Genomic DNA, 11,584 nt, shown 5'->3' on the forward strand with positions numbered 1-11,584 from the left:
TTAATATAATAATTAGCTTTAATATAATAATTATAATGATCATAATAGTTCTAATAATAATTATAATAATTATAATAATCTAATAATAATAATAATTATTATTATTATTATTATTATGTGCTTGTGTCCCTTTTTTCAGGAGCACTTTGTAAACAACAGACCATGTCAAAAAACGTAATTGATAAAACCATCAAAAGGTTGGCTCAGGCCATGATGCCAGGTTGTATGTTGAGTTTAAATGAAATACTTTGGAAAGATTGGGCGGGCCGTAATAAAACACTTGGCGGGCCGGATGTGGCCCCTGGGCCGTAGTTTGCCCACCCCTGCTCTAGATTGTCCACGGTTATGAATGTGAGTGATTGATTGATTGATTCAAACGTTGTTTGTCAATATGTGTGCCTTGGGTCCAGGGTGTACCCCCCGCAATCCTAATAATGATAAGCGGCATCGAAAATGGATGGATGGACTACTGATAATAGTTTTAGAGATTCAAGTTCAATGAAGAAATAAACGTATTAATAATAGTAATCATTTATCACAGTGTAATATCATACGTTAGACACATTAGATGTACAATTGTGGTCACGAGGTATCAGCAATTCAATGACATGACCTTTAGCACTGCACCGTATGCTAGCTACGCAGCGAGCCGACATGCCACGGCTGAGGTTCTCCTCTCATTCCGACTGGAAGTAGAAGGTATTTTACTTTGTCATTCTTCCCTGTTTCATTTGAAACACCTTTCTTCAATTTAGAATATGTAAATTGGAGTGGCTAACGAGTTAGCTCCATAGCACTGATCCTGTAGCCTGAGCAATATGATGTCAAGAAATGATAATAGCAATGTTATTTCATGGCTAACAATGGTAATGGTAATGGTAATGGTAATGGTAATGGTTTTATTTCATTTGAACATGCATCAGATTACAATTTGTTCACTTCCTGCTTTCTGTAATACAATTGAAGGTTTTTTGTTTTTTTTAATAATGCACCTCGTACTTCGGTACGTGATATAACCATACAATGACATAATGGGTACCATAGAAACAAATAAACTTGTTCTGTGCAGTCTAACTTTGAAAATATTCCATTTATTAACAAATACTGTATATCGTAGAAATTAATTTAATGCGGTCGGGTGTGGGACCAATTAAGTACGATAAACAAGGTACTATCTTTAAAAACAATACAAGTTAGACATTTTTGGGAAAAATTCAAAGTATAAAGAAAATACTGCATAATAATCTACATCCCCTGCAGGACTGCTTGATGAAATCCCCTCATGTGTTTCTTCCATTTCTAAAATCCTCCTTCATCTTGCATTGCTTTCTCAAAGGCCTCAGTGCTGCTGATTGGAAAATGGCTTTGATTGTGGAGTGGAGAAGAGGGTGGGCCTCGCCACCAGGCATCTGACAGCTATTTGCTGATCCTGTGTGCAATTGGGTGATGGCTCTCATCCTTTTAGGGCCACGGGCAGCCAATCACTGGCCCTGCGTGCAATTAAAGGTCAGCCTGTGTCGTCGTTGTCATTTTCCATGTTTTTTCGGGGCTGCAATCAGTCTGCTGGTTCTCTTAGCTGCTCGCACATGAGCGCGGATTCTGCAGCTTCATCATACAGAGTGTCTATGAGTAAGCATAAATCTAATAATAATAATAATAATACATTTATTTATATTGCACTTTACATTACATAAATCTCAAAGTGCTACAAAGAAAGCATAAAACCTACAGTGAAGCAATAAAACAACACAACAAAAGGTATATAAAAAAAAAATATATCTATCCCTCTTTGGTGACGTACCTTATTGACATTTTGGATGGATATGAGGGAAATACCTTCAACCCAGTCTCGGTACTGGTTTAGTTGTTCGTGTCTGAGACTGTTAATGCCTGGTTTAAAGGCAGCCGGCAGAGCAAAGTGACGCCCTCCCTGACAGGCGGGGCTCAGCCCTCAGAGACACGGCCTCTTAACTGGTCTTAACAAGATAATAACCACCAAGCTACCCTCCATCATATTGGCAAATTGTTTCTTCGGGGGGGTTTGGCTGGGATTCAGACTTTACAAAGTTGCAAAGCAAACCTCATCTTGAGATAAATGAAGCCATGCGAGCCTTAGATAAACACGTTGTTTGGGACTTGGACATGGGCCTCAGGCGCCTTGTTTCCACCCGACAGTACCATTTGGTACACTTCTGTTCCACACATCCCATATTATAGTATTTTTCAATAGTATCACATCTCAGAGGTTCCACCAGAGTGTGTTGGAATTCTGTTGTCTATATGGAGCCTTGATGCTGGAATTGAGACACTATTTTATATTATTTTCCATGTCTGTGGCTTGAACACCAATCTTTGAAGTGCTATTGTGCAACTGTGCACTTGTCCAACGTGATAGATGCCATATATGACACACAACATTGAAACATCCAAATGAGACTTATTGTGCTTTTCCCTGGATTTTATGACCTCTAAATGTTGTTCCAATGTTGTATTCCTGTGTGAAATGATGCCAAAGTGTTAGATCAGGGGTCTCAAACTCAATTTACTTGGGGGCCACTGGAGCTCGGGTCTGGGTGAGACTGGGCCGCATCAGGTTTTCCAAAAAAAAAAAAAAAAAATGCATTTATTAAAAACAAAAAAATTAAAAAAACTTTGCTTTGGTTCCAATTTTCTACAATAAAAGCTCTGATAAAACATTCCACTGTTCTCAAACATCTTCATTTTTATTTTTCTACACAAAATAAGATGAAAAATAAATAAACAAATCAAGAATAAAGAAAATCAATCAATCAGTAATAAATAAATAAATATAATAATAACAATAAAACATCAAATAATAAAAACTCAAGAAAGCACATATAGTTATTTTTTCAGATTAAAATGAACAAAGCATTATTAGAGCCCTGTAGACATGACAAAACACGACTATAGTCACTTTTATACATTTTTATACTTTTTTATTTACAACATATTGCGCAACTGCAGGGTCTTGAGACACATTCTAACTCGCAAACTAGCGAGCTAGCGACCTAAACGGGAGCCTCCAAGTTATTTCCTTTAAACTTAAATAGCCAAAAACTTACCACTTCCACACGGATAGGGAGGATAACTATTAACAGTTATTTAACCTTTAACATGAACATTAATCAAACGTAATAATTTTTTCTGGGTACATGATACCATACAGCATCCATATCAAACTTGCGCGGGCCGCACTAACATTAAACTTTCATATCAAGGCGGGGGCCTCAAACTAGTGTCCTGCGGGCCACATTTGGCCCATGGGCGTGTTTGAGACCCCTGTGTTAGATAGTGACGTTTGACCATTTGGAATTGAGCACTAAACAATGTTTTGGATGGTTCTATACGTTCGGTTTTACTGATGTCAAAGCAATCCGGACTTTCTTATATGGGCTGCAGATTGTCTGCACTCACGAAACTCAGACCTACGTATCCAGAAGTCCTCAGGAGCACTTGGGAGTGTGATCAATCACAGTGGAGTGGGCGTAGAAGAAGGTGTGGAGTAAATTAAACTAACCATTTGGGTCGGAAGCAGGAAGTCTATGGAACTACTGCAGGAAGAGGTGAAGAATCTGAAAGATCTGGAAAGCTGTGTGGTTTATCACGTGTAGGTGCTCTATAGGAGTCCAAAAACTTAATACAAAGCATGGAAAATGAGCATAATAGGTTCCCTGTAAGGAGTGGGACAGGCGGACAGAAACATTGCAACACCAGTGTAGCTACGTGAGCTAAAGTGCTAACATTACACACGCTACATTGCAACATCAGGTTAAGTTATCCTATTTGATGAAGGAAAACAAAATGATCAAACTTACAGCTGCCATGTCTGTAGCTGACTGACCCATAGTTGGAAGTTTTTTTTAACATGTGGAGTGAAGCCTTTTATTGTGTGTGTGTGTGATGGGTATATAAACGGGGTCATCTCGCTAGTGGTGGGTCAAATTATGCCCATGAGGAAGGAGGTAGGGGCCAAGGGGGGCAGATAAGAAGTAGCACTTGATAGGGAGGGTCCATCTGTCATCGGTGTTGTCCTGATGGGAAAGTGATGGTGTTCGCCTGCAGGTCGACCTTTGTCCCTCAAATCTCACGATGGATAATTGCTGAAGTGTGGAGAAAAGTTCTCTTTGAAAGTAACGAATGAACAGTTGGGAAGAAATTCCGGCTATGCCGTGCAGCCGCATGTCACCCCCTTCCAAAGTTTAGCATTCTCATACGAGTTGCCAATCCCCTTCCCCCATCCTGCTTTGTTGTTTGCAGACTTTGTTTTTACGACCACTCCGGTGATCTGCCGCCACTGGCGGAGCTGCTGGTGTTAACACAGCTGACGTACTTTAAAACAAGGCTTTTCTTCCTCCGCCATTTTATTTGCGTGTTTACCTCACATGCAGAAAGGCATTTTTCTTACATCTTCTTCCACTTGGAGGCAACTGCTACTGACATGGATGTTCTATATCATCTGGGGACCACAATAGATGAAAATATGAGCTGGAAACCTCATATTACAAATATACAACATAAGGTGGCCAGAAATATTTCAATATTGAACAAAGCAAAATTTGTTCTCAATCAGAAATCACTCCACACTCTTTATTGCTCTCTGGTTTTACCATATCTTACTTATTGTGTGGAAATATGGGCTAATAACTATAAAAGCAATCTTCACTCGCTAAATGTACTGCAAAAAAGGTCAGTAAGGATAATTCATAATGCCGCCTATAGAGAACATACTATCTCCTTATTTCTAAAATCACAAATACTTCAACTTGCTGATATAGTTCATCTTCAAACAGCTAAAATAATGCATAAGGCTAAAAATAAGCAATTAGCTAAAAATGTCATTCAATACTTCTCTACAAGAGAGGAGAAATATGATCTCAGGGAAGAAGTACATTTGAAACGCTTCTATGCTAGGACTACGTTATGCTAGCCATAGCATTTCAGTATGTGGAATCAAACTATGGAATGGATTGAGTAAGGAAATCAAACAATGCACAACGATGAGCCAATTCAAGAAACAATACAAGCAGTTGATGTTTGCTAAATACAAGGATGAAGAGTCTTGAACCAGTCATGATGTGCTATATATATCACTATATTGACACTTACTATGGTACCCATTATGGCATTGGATGCTCATATCACCCAGTACTTCGGTACGAGGTACATTATTAAAAAAAACAACCTTAAACTGTATTATGGAAAGCAGGAAGTGAACAAATGTAACAGTTACTGATTGTAAAAGTACCAGATGGAGGGGTAGGATTTAATAAGCTTTGCTTCTTCCTACTCCTTTTGGACATGTGGAACTGGGAACTGATTATGGGATGCACTCAATTGTAATCTGATGCATGTTCAAATGAAATAAAACCATGACCAATTTCTCATCCGTCTTTCCATTGTCAGCATCAGTATTGCATGGAGAGAAATAATAATAGTAAAAATGACTAAAAAGTGTCTGAAACACCTGCTGGTTATTATGTGACATGTGACTTTGATCTTCACTCGGCTGGTGAACTTTTCTTCTGCAGGTGCTCGCTTAGCGGGGGCTAAATGTCCGTCGTTGGTGGGGTCTGCTGGCGGTTTGTTGGTGGTATCCAGGTTGAGCCAAAAACACTAAAAGTTTTTATGATGTGGCAGAAGTCGATTTTTATTTTTATCGAGTTTTATTTTCATCTTCCAACCAACCCAACATGGCCCCTGCCCCCTCCAGTCTAGTGGTTGACAGGCAGCGCCACGCATTCCAGCAGTGACAGTGAACAGGACCGGAGCCACACTCCCAGATGGACCTTGAACTCTTTAAAGGGACGCCTGGTCTCTGTGCCCACCCCCCTTCACCCCGTCCTCTGACCACACACTGTAACCCTATAGCTTTATTGTCACGCTCCATATCCTCCCGCTGACCCCACTTCCAATTATACGGCTGACCCAGGCTTGATGATATAACCTTGGGTGTCTTTTAGGGGCTCATGGGGGTCCACTTCTTGTCTATCATGACATGTCAGCTCTGCGCGTTAACCAGACACTTCCACGCGTGGTCCCGGTGGGGGGTCAGTGGGTGAGAGAGTGGCTCTGATGCAGGGCCCGCTATGTCTCACAGTATTCCCATAAGGATGCTTTTAGATCAACAACTCCATGATTACGTAGTGGACTCTGGAACTGTAACACGCTTACTTCCGTGTATTTAATCCTGCATCATGACAATTCTACATGACTAGAAGGCAATAACATGTATAAAGTGAACCAATACGTTTAATAAATGATTCTACAAAAAGCAAGTCATTGGGCTCTGCAGGACCAAACCATTTCATGCAGATGTAGGGGTGGATGGTCAATATGAATGTTTACTTTTTGTTCAATGTATATTGAACTTTTACTGCCAAAACTAGAGACTTGCTTTAATGACAATGTGATGGAAAAGTGTATAAAAATAAAAGTGTATAAAAATAAAAGTGTATAAAAATAAAGGCAATAACACGCAACTGAATGCACTTTAAGTGAAATGTGCAAATGTGCTTACCTCCAGCCAGTTATTTTCTGTAGCAGTAAGCAGTGAAGGAGGCTCTTTTGTATTTGGATATGACACGTGAACCGGCACGGCCTGGATTTGGACATCTCCAGGCGGTCTGAGTGCAAGCTCAGCAGCTGCCATTCATTAGAAGAGCAGCATGCTTAGTATGCACTATAGGTGCTGCTTCTGCTGCCGCACAGGCTTACCTGTCTCTTGTGATGATGCGCCTTGCTGGACCGCCACTTGATTTACATGAAAGGAGCAGGAGTACGCGGCTGATGGTGAATTTTAACATATGGCACCTCGCCATGTAACGTAAGAATCCGGAGGTCTGTTTAACTTTGCATGTAAACCTTGTGCCAAAAGCCGTCTAAATGACATCTAAATGTAAATGTCAAGGAGACAACTTCACTTTTATCTCCAGGTAAGGTCGTGTCCCGTGCTCCTGAAGTCTTTGTTGAACCGTTCATTCACAGGCTTGTGGTGGTCCATGTCCCTGGGTATAGCAACCCTGTGCACGTGGTGGCCTGGTCGTGTCCCACCAGTGTCGTGAAAAGGTCTCCAGAGATGGCAACTCCCGTCCGTCTGGCTACCACATCTTGGTGCATTCCCGCCATCAGCATGCCCATGGCGTGGACTTTGGATTCTGCACGTAGTCGTGGCATCGTCAAGTGAAGGAATGATGCCATTTGTGTCCGTCTTTGATAGGCCATCCTAATTATCCCAAGTGTACACATTGCTGTACAGTCATGCACAATAGTCACTCCCTTTTCAGACATACCACCAAACTCCAGTGATTTGAAGGAGCGGCCGTGCAGGGAGATGTGTGTGATATCAACAATTCATTATATGGGGCATATTTATTATTATTATTATTCATATGGGGCAATGAGGCTGGACATGGAAACTTTGTACTCAAACTACAAATCTCTACAAATCACCACAAAACTCCATGGCCCTAAAAAAATAAATCAATAAGTAAATTGTGTTTTTAAAGTCCTTAAGTATATTTGGGATGAGGCCAATGCAGCCTTGACGGGTTTTAATAAATGATAGATGGCCTTTGAGGGATTGTTACTATTATTTTTGGTGCTGAGTTAAGAAAAAAAAATCTCATTACTGAGCAAAATGTTCCTTGTTAAGTGACATAGTTTGGCAAACCTTTATTTGTAACTTTAGTCACAATGATTTTTCTTGAAGAGGAAGCTATTTGAGTGGTGGACAGTTTACATTAGCAATGTTTCTTGTTGTACATTGTGTTTGATTTTCATACAGTGGGCTCCATTTTGTGTTTGAGCGTTTCATTCACAAGAATTTGCATAAAGCAAAAATATTATCTAGGCTCATGTTGATAGGTGTATTCAAAATTATATTTCAGAGGTAAGCTTATTAGTATCATGGATGGGATGCTCTCCCATCGGCCACTTGTTCACAGCATCACAGCATTTTCTGTCAAAAATGTGATCAGCCTGTGAAAAGATACATTTCAATCACAATTGGAAGCATTAAACCCTGATCGGAGCTTTCATACTTATTATACATTAAAAAGTATTACTGTCTGCAGTTAGTTGTGATTAATCACAACTGGACGAAATGTGATTAATCATGATTAAACATTTTAAACGACAGCGCTAGTAAAGAAACATCCCAAAGTGATGTCATGAAAATGTCATGTATAAGAATGTATTTATTTACTAATTATTGGATGTTTGCCAGTTGTGTAATCCTGTATTCATATGTCAATCAAGATAATGAGCATTTCTGACACTTTTTACTTCATTTTTTATTCCATGCCTGAATAAGCTATCCACAAACCCACTATTTTCTTTCCCTGTTAAAAAGAAAATCGGAATAGGAGAACACAGAAACTGAACAAAGTATCAGTAATTGCTTAAAAATCGTGTCGGGTAGGATTAAATCAGCTTTGCTTCTTCCTACTCCTTTTTGCAGATGTGGAAATGTACAAGTGTTCATGTTCTAAATAAACCAAGCATTATGTTTTGTAGTATGCTAACATGCTAACTACGCTAATAGCGTATTGGATATGTTAGCATATTTTGCAAGAAAAAAAACCCCACGCAACACCAAGTTTTTCTTAAAATAAGATTTTTAATATTACTCATTATCATAAAGATATATTTACACACTTTACAGAAATAGAAAATAAAAAACACAAAGCTACGCATGAAAAGGAAAAAATAAGTACTCCAAGAGCTAAAGCTTATCTTGTTTTTTTTTTATAAATTAGAAACCAAAAAGTTCAAATATGTACACAGTATTTCAACCATTTCTGATACACTTGTTTTATTTTATTTATTTATGTGGTTTATTTTTGCCCAGTTCAACACCAAAAGAGACAAAGGGGGACTGTACATTTGGCCTGGTGAGTAATATTGAGCACACCTTTTCTTCTTTTTTTCTTCAACAGAATATCGGCGTAATACATTGTCTTTTTTTGTTTTTTCAAGGGCTGTAGGGACCGAGTAACACTGTTATCTCCTGGCATGTTGTGCATGTTGATGGAGAATGTGTCCCTTCGTGGCGGGGGGTGGGGTGGGGGGGGGGCTTGTGTGCTATTCTAAGTGTAGTCTCATTTTCCAGATCATGGTTGTTTCCCACGAGAGATAAAACCTAGTTATCCTAGACGATGGAGACACATAGAATTGAATATCGCCCACATTGGAGAAGCTCAACAAATCATGGAATGTGTCGTGTTTAATTTCCACATCATTTTATAACCAAAACACCAGAATGGGAAATATCTGAAAGAAGTATTTTTCACGGCGTGTGTTTTTAACTACCATCTTGACTCCCAGCCAAACGGACAAGCAGACATGAACATAAAGAAGACGGGTGAGAAGAAACATGCTAACAAGTGCATAGGAACATGACTCAGGCCTTGGTGATGGTCACGGAGAAAGAGGAAACGTTTGAGAGGCAAGGAATGGTTTCTCTTGCTGGAAAAGACCATTAGGGCAAATGGTTGAGCTCCCCGCTCGTAATGTATTGGTTTAGCATTTCAGCCCAGCCTGGACGTGCTTGTCCTTCCGCACCACAAGGCCCATTAACCTGATGGTGCGGCCAGGGAGGGAGGAGGGAATGTGGATGGGAACTCTGGGTTACCATCCACGGTAGGGGTGTCCAAACATTTTCTCCCACCAATACAGAATTGAATACATTTTGTGCATTATGAATGCTGTAACCAATCCAATGTGGTATCTTATTTTAAGGGGCCGCACTTTGGACACCCCTGATGCACAAGAAAGAAAAAGGATGCCTGAAAGCTTTTCACGTGACGTAATTGTGCTGCAGACTACTTTTTTCTATTTTGTTACATCCACAAAAAAAAGCTTGGAACAACCAGCTACATCCCAAAATAAACTCAATCGAAGGAGAAAGTGTCACGACACGCTGGAAAAGCGTTCCAGACCGAGACACTTCTTCCAGCGGCATCTTGGAATTGCAAGACAAAGTGCAGCCTCGGAGCAAAGCCACACTTCCAGTTGTTGTTGACAAGCGGACACTTTGGATCACTGGGATATTTGGCTTTTTTTGGTTGAAATTTTGGAGTTCTGCTGAGCAAAGAAGCCATAAATGGTGGGTTTGCTCTGCTCTCCGGAAGGTGACCGGTGCAGATGGTGAGGATACATTCATACAGATACAGACGTTGGCCTCTCATTCACCATGGAGATACGGCTAGGAGGAGGAGGTGGATATTGATTACAACCTTCCCTGTCTATGTCCAGCATCCAAATCCAAAGACCTTCCATGTAGCTGATATTTTCCTCCGTTATAACGACCTCACCCCCGGAGGAGCGTGAATGAAATCTCCATCTCTGTCTGACAGGATATGAAAAAAAAATTCAATATTTCTAATAATAATAATAATCACGGTGGAAATCATCACGGTGCCCGAGGATTTAATACATTTTAAATCAGTTGGCTGTGATGTTATGTGCTCGCTTTATTCAAACATTTGCATGAGACACGGCGAGTAAGAGAGAGTCGTTCATCGATTTGAATCTTATGGCAGGGGTGTCCAAATGTTTTTCATCAAAGGGGCGCATACAGACGCTAACTGGCGGCTGTGGGAATTACCATACTGACCCCAATATGAGACAAACTGTCTTTACCAAAGTCGGCTTTTTGAAAATTCTAATCCAAATCATGTCAGTCAGTTAAACAGCAACTGGTAAACTACCAAAAAGATATCATTATTATTATTTCTTGGTTGCTCGGTAATTGTTTGACTCTGCTTCATTCATCACCATTATCTTAAAGAAAATTATGCGAGACATGAACACAGTATGTCTTTCTCTGTGTGTTCTAAAGGTATAAAAACAGGTAAAAAGAGACAGCTCATTATTGCATGTAATGGGATACACCTATGCTCCCTACAAAGACTGCTATTAAAACACCTCCAAAAGCCTCTGGTTGTACCAACGTTGTATGTTGTTTTTATACATGCTGTAAGCATGTCGTAAGAGGTACATGAGAGCTAACATGTAATACTTACAACATTTGGTTTCTTGGAGGCATTCATTTCACATGGCAACATACACCTAGCATTCATTTTTCCCAAAACAAAAACAGCAGCAGTAGCGGCGGCTCCGACATGTAGCGTTATCTTTGGGTAAAGACCTAAGGTGTTGACAGCGTGGCGCTGAAGCAAGTATGTGTGCTAGTTGCTAGTGTGCTAGTGTGCTAGTTGCTAGCCGGTGTGGTGCCAATGCACCAGTAACGTAGTCGCTGTGGTTTGATTAATATGCACTTCACATTATATGCAAATGGAGCGTTGTTGCCGCACCTTTGCATTTTTTTTCCGCAGGCGGAATAAGTGTTTCCCATGATGTGCATTCTTAGCTGCGTCTTTTTAGCCAAAAAAGATACCTGATGCCTGATACCTGGTGTGGTTATCGTGGGACCAAAGGCAGTAAAGAACGTATGCGTAAAGTACGGACGGATTGTGCAGCTTTTGTGACATATTACGTGTCGTAGGTCAAATATTCCAAACCTAAATGCCATCTGCTGGGTTGAATATGTGGGTTATTTTTA

This window comes from Doryrhamphus excisus, linkage group LG23 (assembly GCF_037039965.1).
Source record: "Doryrhamphus excisus strain RoL-2023G ecotype Guam linkage group LG23, RoL_Dexc_Guam_v1.1, whole genome shotgun sequence".
Classification (NCBI taxonomy): Eukaryota; Metazoa; Chordata; class Actinopteri; order Syngnathiformes; family Syngnathidae; genus Doryrhamphus; species Doryrhamphus excisus.